This window comes from Pelmatolapia mariae, linkage group LG18 (assembly GCF_036321145.2).
Source record: "Pelmatolapia mariae isolate MD_Pm_ZW linkage group LG18, Pm_UMD_F_2, whole genome shotgun sequence".
NCBI lineage: Eukaryota > Metazoa > Chordata > Actinopteri > Cichliformes > Cichlidae > Pelmatolapia > Pelmatolapia mariae.
Window position 1 is genome coordinate 29055486 of NC_086243.1, and position 14305 is coordinate 29069790.

Here is a 14305-nt window from a genome sequence, read left to right on the forward strand (position 1 = left end):
ACACAAACCCAGTTTTCTCTGCAACACTGCCAGATGCTTCAACATCCCCCTGAGCTAATCTCATAATACCCTATTAGTATCCCTGAAAGTGTACAACAATATGAGATCTCAGACCATGCCATGTTTCCACTGAGCACATTTCCAAAACATGATAGAGGCATGAATTGCGCTGGTGATGGCTATTTGTAAGGGGTTTCCCTCCCTGCCACACAAAAGGGGCTTAGCAGAGAGGCAGCATGTTCACAGGCATTGTCTCTGGGCCTGGACCACCCGTTCCCCCTTGCTGTCCCACTGTCAGCCAAACAATGCAGTGGTGCTACTCCCACTTTGCCCCCAACCCCCATCCTATTTACTCAACCACCCCCTCCCTTCCCCCACCACCCACACTCTGGACACAAGTAGTGGTGACATGATGTTTCTTTAGTGGTGAATGTGCACCATTAGTCAACAGCTGGGCGCAATTCATTTGGCCTGGAAAGTCAAGTCAAGACCAGATAGCTTTGTTCGAGTAAACTGCAACAGCATGGCCGTTTATGAACACAAAAGCCATGCTGAGATATTTTATCCTAAAAATGTAAACTTTTTTTTTTTCAGCCAGAGAAGTAAGTGCAGCACTTCTAATGTGAACGAGCAGCAGCAGCATGTTTTATGTGTTGTTTAATGCAAAGTTTTCACAGGTAATTTTAGCCTTTAAAATCAAGTTTTATCTCTTACCTGTTCCCTTAAATTGCTTGAAAAATCTTATCATATCTACAGTTACAGGGCTGTGCATCTCAAAAAAAGTGAAAACAGCAAAATCACAAGAATCCACATTTTTGTGGTTGAAACTTTTTTGCATAATAAATATTCTATATATGGGAGTGCTAATGTGATATGACTGTTTCTAAAATAAATCCTTTTTGGTCCATACACACAGCTTTGACTGGTTTTCCACTGCAATCCAGTACTACTTAACATGCGTGGTTGTCGTCATAGAAACACGCATAGAAAAAGTGGACGTCAAAGCAAGAATATACCTGCTGCTCGGTCTGTGGCTTTCTGTTAGACTCTGGGACCACAGCGTTGTTTCTTGTAGCCATTTTCCTTGTTGCCAGGTTTCAAAAATGGCGGTTTTAATTTTCAATGATACTACTGACCAGCCAGTTGGTGGAGTCCTCAGTCTGATGACATCACATTTTGTACCTGCTCGGATTGCTTGGAACCCCGAGCGAGCAGGTACTTAAAAAGTACCTGGTACCAGGTACTATGACCTAATGAAAAACCCTGGAAACTGTGGCGAACTGTACCAAGTCAATCTGAGTAAGTACTAATGGAAAAGGGGCTTAACTGTACTATGGGACAAATGAAGTGGTTAAACACTTATTATGACACAGCTACTACAGACAGAGCAGTGGTATGAGAGAAAACATTCTGTACATTAGTTTACTATTAAAAGCATTGCATGAATACATGGGCACTTTCTTTTCACAAAAAGAGAAAAATCCAAGTGAACTTCAAGCAAACCAAAATGTGTCATTTGCAACCACTCGAGAATCTTTAGAACACTTAATGGCCAGATGTGTCTTGTGCGGGAGCAACAATGGTAAATACAGGATGAAGGTGCTGTGTTCTGTACTACTGAAGAACATGGAAAATTAATGTTTATTTCATGACTAGCTGCTAGCCCGTACAGACATTTGCACATCTATACCCCATTCCTTCATCCTTGAATACTAAGCATCGTTATGGGAAATTTCTTTAGCTCAAACTTGCAACGTACACCTAACGGTTGGCTCGGATTGAGGTCAAATCATATTCACAGCAAAAACTAACCACTCTGTAGTTATTCAGAGCTGCAGTGATACCACATCCTCCAAATGTCTTGCCTCGGTTTTTTTGGTCTGCAACTAAGTGTGATTACTGTTCTGCACAAATGAACAGCACCAAGAGGGAACCAGAGTTCAGTTTAAATGAACTAAACACTGCAGGTGTGACAACCATCTAAGAATTTATATTTTTTACTGCTCACCAGTAAAATGCAAAAAACATGGGATGTCATTAAAAAATCCTTACCACATGCATGTGTGAGGTATCTTCGAGGTGATGCTGTTTTTTGGACAACTGACTAGTCAGTAGGTAGTGATTTGATATTTGTTGATCTCCAATCAGGAACACAACCTGGTCCTTTAAAGGTTAGGTTGGTAGCATAAGTTACCATGGTGATATAACCATGGGAGAAGTGAACTACCTTTGTAGCAGGAAAATCCCTGGGTTAACCCTGAAGTTAACTAGACAAGGCAAAAATCATGCTTCGCAGCACAGATCTTTGGTCTGCTGGGGTCTTTCTGTGTGGAGATTCAATGGGTAGATGTGGAAATAAAAGTGTGTGGTCTCTCTGTTAGTCCTATGACTCACGGTGACCTGTCCACGATGAAACCCATCTCTTGCCCTATGAGAGCTGTGACCCTGAGTTGCATAAGTAAGAAAATGGATGGTTGGGTGGATAAAGTTTTGAATATTTACAGTCCCTAGGGCAACAGCTGCCTCACTTTACAGTGCACTGTGTATAGAGACTAAAACTAACACAAGCTAAGTGTGAGCTCTTTAGATAGCTCAGTTGGTGGCATGAAGAGCTGTATGAGAGCTTTGCTGAAATCCTTGAGTCTGTGGTTCAGTTCAGTTAAGGAGTAGGTGTCTGTACGTGGGTGACAATAAAAGTGTATTCTTGTAAGCATTGGTCTTGCACTGGTATGCATCACTTTGACAAGTAGTGATGAAAAAGTGCATAATAACCCCTATGAATGTACTCTGTTGGGGGCATGTACAGCTGGAGACACCATGGCTGAATAGTCGTTCCTGTCATACTTCTTTGAAGTCTCCTTGCGTAGGTTGCAAGCATAGTTGGCACATGATAATGTAAAGCTCTGCAGATGACTCCATGGTGTCACAAAAACACTTGCAGGCATGTGGACAAAAGCTCACACCGCACAGACATGGACTATAACGTGCCTGAACAGCAAACAGTTTGCTAAAGAAAATCTTTACTGTCTTTGCAGTTTTTTTCTCTCAGCAATGGGCTTGCTTGTATACACAGCCGCAGTGCCTAAGTAATCTGTGAAAACTAGCCAGTAGGTTAGAGGACTCCAGGTACACTGTGAATATTGTGATATGTTTGATATAATGTTATTATGTTAACACTTTGATAACTGAGAAAGACATAAGGTGTCATTCTCCTAAGCTGTTTTAATGAAAGCCTTTTTTCTCCAATGTTTTCATTTAATATTTTAAATGCAAAGACACCAAATCTGTCATCATATATTTCCTTATAACATGTCTACTTGGTTTTAAAACAGAACTAAACCAAACTGTCTGTCATCTTGGGCTGCAGCTGTAGATGCGAAATAATCAATCAGTGCTCAAAAGAGGCAGCAGATAGGGTTATTGAGATCATCAGCAAGCTAGCACAACACAGTGTTGTTGGTCCCTGGGGGTCATATCTGAGTTTTTGGCCCTGGACTCATAGAATCAGAAGTGAGACTGACTTTGTTAACTGATGTCTCTGTGCAGGCCCAGGCATGAGCCAGTGTGAATAGTGCCTCTGGCAATGCTGACCGGTAGTCAGGCAGGAGTCAATGTGGCTTCAGGCTAAAGCATCTGGGCAGACAGCTTTCTAGGTAGCCAAGTCTACATTCTGCATTACATGTTAAGAATGAGGAGGATGCTCTTTTCTAGCAACTTGGTAATGAGTGGCACCGAGTTTAAACCCCCAGATCGTTCACCGGATTTTCAGCAAAAACATCCCAAGAACACAATCCAAACACCAAGCCATAAGTGAGCATACATGACAGACACATGGTACAATGGGAAACAAGGGCTTAGGTGGAGAGATTTGCATGAAGCCAGCATTAATTTTGTATGACTGGACCTGGCCTCACTTACTTGACAAAATCACCAAGGGAATGATTGTTCTGTCAGTGGCCTGGCATGCACAGCGACTGTGCAAAGAATATTTATTTTACATATATTCTTTTTGAGAAAGCTAACAATATTCTGGCATATTATTATTTAACAGCGAACGTCTGCTGATGAACGCCATGAGGAGGTCAGAAACAGTGTGTCAGTTCTCTGCTCAGATCAAGGAGAGGCTGATACTGTATTTCCACCATGACTGTGACCAACCTTGTTAGATAAACATGGAAACATTTATGAAAAATTTGAAAGGTGTTAGGCTTTTAAAATAGCAAATTGAATGTATTACACAAGGACTAAAACATGTTGTGAATTTCAACCCAGAACATATCTATTTACATTGTTACCAATTTAGATCACTAATTTAATGCAACACATGAGTAGAAATTGGATATATTAACAGTATGATTACTGGTGACAACTATGAAAGGATTAGAGAATAAAATTGTGAATTGTGCCTTAATGTATCCATCTTTAATCCAAATTTTTTCCTAAATAACATAGATGGGTAACATTTAATTAATCCAATCTCAAGAAAATAACAACAAAAAAGGAAAAATCATGACGTTGCAATAATCCCAAAGTAAATTTTGGGGGTCAGCCATGGAGACACTGTGGCTGCTTTTCACTGGTAGTTTAGTGTAGTGGAATGCTAATGATGGTGAATCACACGTCTCCGCTTGATGTGCATGAGGGAGTGAGGAAGTTGGGAGACCACCCAGATCTCCTCCCATGTCTCCTTCTGAAACACTTAGCAGTGCAATTAAATGGGAGTGATGTGAAAAACACTCTCTGTGCAAATATGGATTAAATCCCAGACAGCAAGCACTTCCAAAACACCACGTCTTACTTTCCTTTAATCATCACCTGAAGTTACATAAAATATAGAGGATAAAGTGTTGCAGTCTACTTGGAGCTAAGTTGCTGGTTCTTCTTTAGGAATGCCACTTTGCAAAAGAATGGACAACAATATTAAAGTAGCATTAAATCACTATCATTATAAAGGCTTAGTAGTTTATGATATTCCAGTGAATACCTTTCTCAGTCTCGCATCCTCTTCTACTTAATCACGTGCATTTCTCTCCAATAAATCACATTTAATTTTCAGGTTTTGTTAGATTCACACCTCGGAAATAAAACTTTAAAAGATACTACTTCTGTATTCACTGACATATAAACATGAAAGTTATTCTGTAAAATGCTTTTCTAATTTTCATGCTAACAGAAGGTGTGCAATTATATGGTAATTTGGAAAATGTTTGTATTCAGAATCCAAATCTTTTTTTTGTCATTTGGCCAAAAGCGGAATGAAATTATATGCCGTCCCATTCGGTGCAAAGAAAGCCATCTAACTACAAAAACAGAAAAAAGAGAGTCTAATAAATAAATAGAGTATAAACAGTACATGAACATCTATATCTGTTTGCGTGCTTGAGTCATCAATCAATCATAAATCAAGCAAAATATGATTTTTCTCATTGTGGACCTGTGTTTCAGTGAGATAGATTGTGTAAGAGGCTTTCATTAAATAATGTTAATCTTTAGATTTGAAATTTAAACATGTTCAACTTTGTCATGTTAATTTGACATTTCTATATACTTGAATATTTTTAATCATTTTTGGTGAAGGCTACATTTCCCCAGTGCAAAGGCCACTTCTTTATTGACTGCTAAATCATTGTAGGTGCAGGTGGTTTTATGCTCATGTGTTCTTTTGCATTTTAAGAAATCCATTTCTAGAGGGAGCTTAGAAAAAAAACAACAACCTTGCAGTTCACTTCACTGCTGGTGACGTGTCTTCCTTCCTTTCATGAAATCTTATATCTGTGTTTGCTTGATCGGATAAACATCTGTATCTGCAGCAGCAGAGATCCCACAGCCCGATGCGGCCGATCTTCTCTTTCCCTGAGAAACTTTAGTGTTTACGAAAAACAATCAAAAACAAACATGGCATTCAGAAGTATAGACAATGCTAGGGTGGCCGGGTGAGAATGCTGTGCATTCCTCCTGATTCAAACTAATATTCTGGGAGATTCTATGCTTAATGTAATTACAGGGGAAATGACAGTCTCCCATGCACAGACCGGAGCTGGTGACTGACTGCAGGGATGGTTTCTAATACAGTGAAACTCGTTCTGTTACACTGAGAGGAGTGCTAAATGTATTTCCCAGAATTCCAAGGCTCAGGTTTGACGTGGACCATATTTCAAGAGACGTTACACTTCCGAGGGATTCGGCTAACCAGCCCGACTGCAAAACAGAACAAACTTGATCTCTGCTGCAAAAATATAAATTTATGAATTTTCCAGTGACTAACTATTAAAGATGGAGCACAGAGGCTGTCAAGCGGTGAGATCAGCTGTAAAACAGATGTTAAAAAAACAATTTTTGCAGCATTAAGCAAGTTTCCAATCATGTATCAGCTTTCGAGGGAGATGTAAAACTGTGTGATCTGGAATGCAAGTGTTTGAGAACATAAACATATAACTGAACTGCTGCCATTCACTCTACAGCAAACCAATGCAAGCCCACACCATCTGTCAAACCTATGAGAAAAAAAAATCATATGTTAGTGTGCACATAAAGCATGTAAAAACATCCTCTGTGCAAGCAGGGATGAACCTGTTTACAGCATTCACGAATGACCACTTACTTTATATGGACATTTGTTGTCTACACATGCAAACACAAAGTTAGATGCTTTAAAAAAAGTATGTGTATATAATAGAAAAAAATCACCCACAAAACACCATCATTGATGTAAATGCTTTCAGTTATTCTACAAAACTAAATCTTTGAAACATTCTCAAGAATTTGGGAAATGCTACATTAATCTAGCATTTCTGGAACTGAAGGCTCTGAGATGAATCATTATCAGTCATCTGACCTCACAAAGTGTTCTTGACTCCCGCACAAACAAATCCTCCCTGCTTATTGTTTGGAGACAGGATGGAGACAAGAACTCTGTATCTGTAGCTGTGATCACCAAGAGTTTAAGGTTCTGGACTTGAAGCCTAAAGTGGACATTTGAATCCTTCACACAAATCACAGCTTTAGTGCATGGATAAGCTAGGCATCAGTGTTTTGTTGTTTTTCTTCAGAAGATCTGGTTTAATTCGCATTTTACAGGTGGATGTAATAATAACTGTGTGCAATTTTACTGTTTTTATGAGTAATAAGTAGTTTCACCACTACACAACATGTACCTTTTAACTACATAATCCTAAAGTAGCAGTTGTCATACATTTTCTATCCTATAAATGGTCGAGAACAACCTCCAGTTGCAGTGCATCAAAACTGACCATGCAGAAATGACACAGTCGGTGTTGGGATTTTTACTCAAAAAAGTAATGTATTACACATAACTTATCATTTTCTTAAAAGTAATGCAATATGTTACTTAATTGCTCACTGGAGAAAGTCATTTGTTGCACAGCTCAGTACATTACTTTCTTGATACTATGTAAAATGACCTGAAATGCATTGTCACATAACTACCAGTTAACAATATAATCCTGTAGGCTGCAATTCTACACACCAACGTAAAGGTGTCAAGACAAAGCAAACCAGTAAACCAGTAAAACAAACCAGATGCAAACCATGACAAAGAGACTTCAAAGTGATTGATTGTTCAACAGGTAGACCGGCACAGTTACCTGTTGAAGCACATGTTGTGGCTGCTGGTCCAGGGTCGGCATGCACTTAGCTTTAACCTCATTCTGGGTTCTGTAATGAGATTACACCCATCACTGCTAACAGTCCACTTTTTTCTTAATTTTAGAATGAAAATGCTTGTGTTCAAGAACTTTTTTATTCTACAGAGTATTTATATTTTGGGTACGTAACCTAATGAAGCCAATATAATCTGTAGTATGAGCCAGCATTGCACTACAAAGAAGATGACGTACCATAACCTCAGGGTCATGAACATTAGAGAGAAAATTTTACACGTTTAGCTGATACTGTCAGATGTAACTTAATGAGAACAGCAGGTACAGATTTGTTATTTTTGCTGAAGGATACATGACAGACTGTTGCTAATGGAAACATTGTCTAAGGGACACAGGGAACTGATCATTGTTTTGTTATGGCAACAGGACTGGTCACAGTCTGCTTTACGTAAGATAGATAAAATATCCAAATTCTGACATTTTTCCTTTAGTTTTGCACATAGATGATGTTTGAAATGCAAAATATAGACATTGCTTTACCAGAAGGTCCATTTGATTTGTAATCTTCCTATCAGTGTTTGGGGCTTTGTTAATGAGACAAAGCGATGACATCTAATCACAGTGTAACTGGTCCCTTACATGTAATACAGAAAGATACAGAGAAAAGCCCATTTGACAGCTCACTTGGTAGAGTTGAGGACTCTAGTGGGTGATGCTGAAATCTTTAGGTTGCTGGTTCAAAGGAGGATTTTCTTCTGCTTGGATGAAAATCTTAACGTGATGCTTACTCTTGGGTCTTATATGCATGTTATAGTTTCAACATCTGTGATTGTGCTTGGGTCTAAGTCATGTAAAGTTGCTCACAAGAATGTGAATTTCATGGTCAACATTGGCAGAATGGTGCTCACAAATTATCACAGGATCACTGTGAGACTCAGTCCCTGTCTGCATACAGATACTTAGCAAAATAAGCTTGTTTTTGTTCTATGTGTTTTGGCCTTTTGAGCACACATAAATGTTGTTTTAGATCAATGAAAATAGAGCTTTTGAAAAACTTCAAGGTCAAGATTTTCAGAAACTCAATTTCTGCATTTATGGAGACAAAGAAAACAGAGATTTTGTCTCACACCTTCAGAGGTGTTTGCCTTTGTCTTCTTTTTTGATGTAAGGCTGGCTGTGTGTGCAAGTGCTTGTTGTTTTTTGCATTTTCATGTGGATGTAGATATTTTTCAAAATGATTGTGGAAAAATCCTCAGAATACCCTTGTGTAGATGTTAGCATTTCCAGAATCTTAGTAAAAACACTGTGTGAGTAAGAACTCAGTTTTCTTTCATCCAAAGTTTAGAACTTACCAGAGTTCAAAATGTCCAGTGCTGAAACCGTCCAACTTTAACCTGTACAGGGTAGCGTGCAGGTGGCGTATGGTACACAGTAAGATTAACAAAAGTGACATGAAGACTTGTTTCCTGGCTTGAAGGAGTTTGTTTTGCCCTTTGAAAGCCTTAAAGCATTGTCATGTTTATTAGGGAAGCACTGTGTCTAACATTTTGGCTTAGACACAATTTAACTACGGCAATAAGTGAGAAATCGTACATTCTTTAATTCATAGTTAAGAACTTACGAGAATCAAAATGTACCGAAATTTTCCCAGCACAGGGTACTTCTTGTACTAGCTGTAGGGTACTCATTGACACTAACCAAACTTTCAAAACCTTTGATGTCTTTCTATTAGTGTCTGGTGCTTTTGTCCATTCAATCACCTTGGTGGTAAATGTCTAGTGCTTAAGTTCTCCAACTTTACACAGTACTGAGTGTGTAGTTGGTGCGTGGTACACAGTAATGCTAACAATGTTTCTGCTCCCTTTATGTCAGTATTTCTTATTTTTTTACATTTGTTATTTTAAATGAGACGCAGCTATTCCATGTGATCACAATGTGAGTGATCAGTTGCAATAATACCTCTGGATCAACACAATGTTTTAGCAGGTACACCCACAACCAATAAGTGAGGGCATGTTCTGTCAGCACATTGACTATAAAGCACAGTGAACCATGCAGACACGACCCTTCGATAGCTCAGTTGGTAGAGCGGAGGACTGTAGTGATGTGAACAGAAATCCTTAGGTCGCTGGTTCAATTCCGGCTCGAAGGAGTGTATTATGTTGTTTGGGTGAATGTACTAAATGTGCAGCATCAGTAGTAATAGATACATTGTAGAGATGGCACGATACCACTTTTTTATGTCCGATACCGATACCGATATCATAAATTTGGATATCTGCCGATACCGATATTAATCCGATATAGTGTGTTTTTTAATCAATAAAACTGTTTTTTTTAAATATCTTGCTGCATTTTGTATAAATTCATACTCAAGTTTAAATAAACAACAACACTAAAGCTATTCTGTTATATCTGTATGTAAAAAATACACTGCACCCAAAATATTTCATAGTTCAGCAACACTGATCAATCTAATAAACTTAAACCTACTCCATCCTTCCTATTCTGGTATTTTAAAGAGTACTTAGCAGAAATATTAAGCAACCTAACTAATAGGGTTGCAAACTCCCAGCAAAAAAAAAAAAAAGGGAACCACCCCCACCCTCCACCTCATGATGCTTAATCGACGTAATCAACTTTAATTTGATGCAGTGTGAAAAAAATGCACAGAAATAAATTATTTTTCAAGAATAATTAAATATATTCAACATCTTTCTTCTACAGAATTGCAGACTGCACAGATGGTTCCCAAAGGAAAAAGTACTATAGCTTACTAGGGTATATTAGACTTAACAGTTACTATATACAGTAATGGACTTCTATACATTTTACATCAGATTAAAACTTTGGGTGTAAGATTCAGATAATTATTTATTAAAAGCTAGACATTTTAAATGAGAATAAGAAAGATAAGTATGTCTTTGTGCCCCCTTTTCCCTGTTAATGCCCTATCGGCCCCCCTGGCTAAACTTTGCTAGATCCGCCCCTGCACAGTTACCAGCCGTCAGCTACGTAGAAAAGGATCCTGGTGTAGAAAGTAATATTAAATAAATTCTAACAACAGCTTATCAAGCTTAAACGTGCTGCTGTTGTTCAGCCGCTGGTTTCCTCTTTCTGGTGCAAAGTGGGCCAAAAACAAAGAAGAGAGACGGACTCGCGACAGAAAAGCCGATCAGCTGATCATTAAGCAGTTTCACGATTGAAGTAGCAGCAAGAGAGGGAGAGAGAAGAGGCTCCATATATCGGTTGTTAAGCTTAACGTAGGTACGCTTTACAAACATTCAGAGATGAACTTACACACTTGCTTTACTTCTCTCTGGGATAACTTCCTCGGAGATGAAATGCTGGATTGCTAGCGAGGCTACAAATAAACACAGCCGCTCTATCACGTGAGCACACTGCTTCGATGTGCTACGGTTACAAGCCGAGGTGCTTTTTTGATATTTAATGGATCGGATTACATTTTTTAATTTCTCGCCGATATCCGATCCAGTAATTTAGGTCAGTATCGGACCCATACCGATACTTAATATCGGATCGGTCCATCTCTAATACATTGTGAACTTTCTTGGGTCCAAGTGATGTAGATTTCCTTAACACAGGATCACTGTGACACTCTGTGCCTTTCCACACTTAAACAGATACTTTTTTTTTTTACTTTAATTTGTGTGTTTTAGCCTTTTGAACACACATAGGTTTTGTTTTAGATCACTGAAAATAGACCTTTTGAAAAACTCCTTTAATTTATTATTTTAAATGAGACAAAGCTATGGCATGTTAATACAATCCAGTAGGTTATTTGCATTGCAGAGCAAAAACAGCTAAACAATGAGCAAGTGCATAATCTGTCCGCATTGGCTACACAACACAGTAAGTTATGCAAGCACATAAGCACAACCCTTTGAGCAGAAGACTGTAGCAGAATTTGTTAGGTTGCTGGTTCAATTTCATCTAATAGGCATATGTTATTTTGTTTGGGTGATAAAATTCATATTCATTTTTGCCACTGAGGCCTTGAGGAGTAATACATGTGTTATAACAGAGTAGTTGAGTTGTTTCTTACTTTCTGTTGTTCCTTTGATTTTGTAAATGTCGAGTAAGTGTTGCATTCAGGATTCCTTCAGCTAAACGTGTTACTAAACTTTCCTGTTAGCCCTGCCTTTATTATTATGAATTTTATGCTAAATATTAGTTGTATCCACTAAATTCTTGTGAGGTGTTTCACAGTGCAGAAGAGAAGGTACATGTCTGTCTGAGTTTCTGCTTGCCTACCTGGATGACTGGCTGCCTGCCTGTATCTGTCAGCATGCCTGTCTGTCAGTTATGTTGTCATAATTAATGAGAAATAAATGTTTTCAAGTCTGGAATTGAAGGCTTAAGCTTTCACAATAGATACCTGTCAGTTTTGGAAATGTTTTACATTACATTTAAAGCCAGTTAGCTGACACTTATGCTGAGTGATGTTTGCTGGATACAAGTGTGTGATAATATATGATACAGTGAGTAAAATTAACCCCTGTTTGTAGAATAAATACAAATAGTAAAACACATTGAGGCGTTTTCATTTCTGTGATGTTAGAAAGATGATTAAATAGGTCTAAAATGCATGTATTTACAGCATCGTCACAAAGAGCAAGTCATAAAATGTTTAAACAGGCATTCAGTTCAACACGTGCTCTACATCTGAGAGAAAAGAAACGGCACAATTTCTAATCTGCTTTTTGTTTCAGCGTTCAGCTGTTCATTACATGTTCATTATACTGCATGTGTATGAGTGGGCCTTCGCCCATGGGGAGGCTCAGTGGTTGCATTAAGCCTGAGGTAAAAAGGAGTGTCTGGGCAGGTTAACATCTCAGAGCGCCAGTGTCAGCCAGCTGTCTGCTGCTATCCTGCTGCCAAAAATATGACTCTCTAGCCCTGGCATCTAGCAACCTGGCAAGAAAAAATCTGTCTCAAAACACTCCACACAGAGTCCACATGCAAACATGCTATGTGAACGCTGTTCTGAAAATGCAGAATAAACACTAAATGACTCACTTTTCCATTACAGTGTCAGCTTGGTGATGAACTGTCTGATTCAAGAATTAGTCTGTGCAAAAGGAAATACAGACATTTTTTACTGATCCCAAACATAAATTGTCATCATTACATATCCTGATTTTTGTGTGCAGTGATACACTGTCACCAAAGCTTATGATGACTGCACTGCCTCGACTGTTTCAGTCTGCTGACAGAGCCACCTTTTGTGGTAAGTGGGTTTAAACCAATTATCTTCCTCCCATGCCTTCATCCTTCTGTCCTGCCAACATGCTGTGTTTTGTTTTTGCACATGTCCATTAAAGGGCAGAAGTTGCCATGTGTGCGTAATGTCGAATAGTTTTTGAAAAAGAGTTCTCTTCCACAGCAAATTATTCTAAATCCTCAGTAGATGTTTGGTCTCCAGTCTAATTAGTGCAGTCCACGTGGACTGATATGCAAGCTTTCAATCAATGCCCTCACTGGATACGCCCCCTGGTTATTAGAGCAACAAATGTAGCATTCTTTTTAACCATTTTACAATTTTAAAGAATCATTTTGGCTTAACAAAATGTGCTGGTTTGCACATTCACCTCACAAAATCCCTGGTTTGAGAGCAGGAGGAGGCACAAATCCCTTTGGGTTGTGTCTGAAAGGGCATCTGGTATAAAAATCTGCAGAACTTTTATTCAAAATGCATTTTTTTATACATTTATAGCCTCAGTTAAAAAACCTGGCGATCATTTAAAATTAAAGTAGCCAATAATAAATATTCAACAGTATCCCCAGTCATCAACCAAATTCACAAATGCACATAATGCAAATTCTGTAACTTAAAAACATGTAGATGCACAGAACCAGAGGGTTATCAAAAACAGAAATTCTTGTCTTCTCATGAAGTTTTGTCCTATATAAATAAGAATACTGAAAACACCATATAATTTCAAATATTATAGGTTGTTGGTAAACGATTAAATTGCCCGTGGAACCTATTAATCATATGTGATGAAAAGTCACTCTGCAGGGCTGGAGACAGACTGCGTACAGGCACCAGAGATTTAAGGGAATTTGGGTAAATTTAAGGGTATGAAAGGGACTGACTGAACCCAACAGACGCACACAGACGCACGCTCTAAAAATATCAGACACATAGATGTGGTTTGACTTTCGTGGAAGTTGGTAATTGTTGTTGTTCTCATCTTAGTAAACACAAGAGACTACAATATAAAATCTGTATCTTAATTATGAGTCTGCTAGTTAGATATACAGTTAACAAATTATTCAAAGCAACACAGGAAAATTTGGTTGTAGCTGTCTGTGTGACATGGGAAGAGAGGTTTCGAACGCTTCAATTTTCCCATGTTTATAAATCTCTCATGGCAACCTCCACCTTCTGTCAGCAAGATTTTTTTCTTTGAAAGGTTATGCGATCCTTTGCACTTTATTCAAATAAAAGTCAGTGAAATGTCAGTTTCTGAGGTTTTTAAACACTGAAATCTTTCACTGCTGTTACATTTGCTGCCTTGTGTTTTGCTTAAAGAAAATCATGTGCTTGAACTCAAACCTATTTGCCAAATTACTACAGTTCAGAATAACAACTTCTATGTGTGTGGCAGGTCTGAATAATTACATGTCTTTTTGCCAACACTTTAAAGATAAACAGTGAT

At 38.4% G+C, this 14305-nt stretch overlaps 1 non-coding gene across 1 annotated transcript; it reads left to right on the forward strand.

The window, feature by feature from the left end:
- The first annotated feature begins 9684 nt into the window (after positions 1-9684).
- trnay-gua (transfer RNA tyrosine (anticodon GUA)) lies at positions 9685-9771 on the forward strand. Its single transcript is given in 2 exon segments — positions 9685-9721; positions 9736-9771. It is a non-coding gene; the product is annotated as a tRNA-Tyr (tRNA).
- Positions 9772-14305: the final 4534 nt, after the last annotated feature.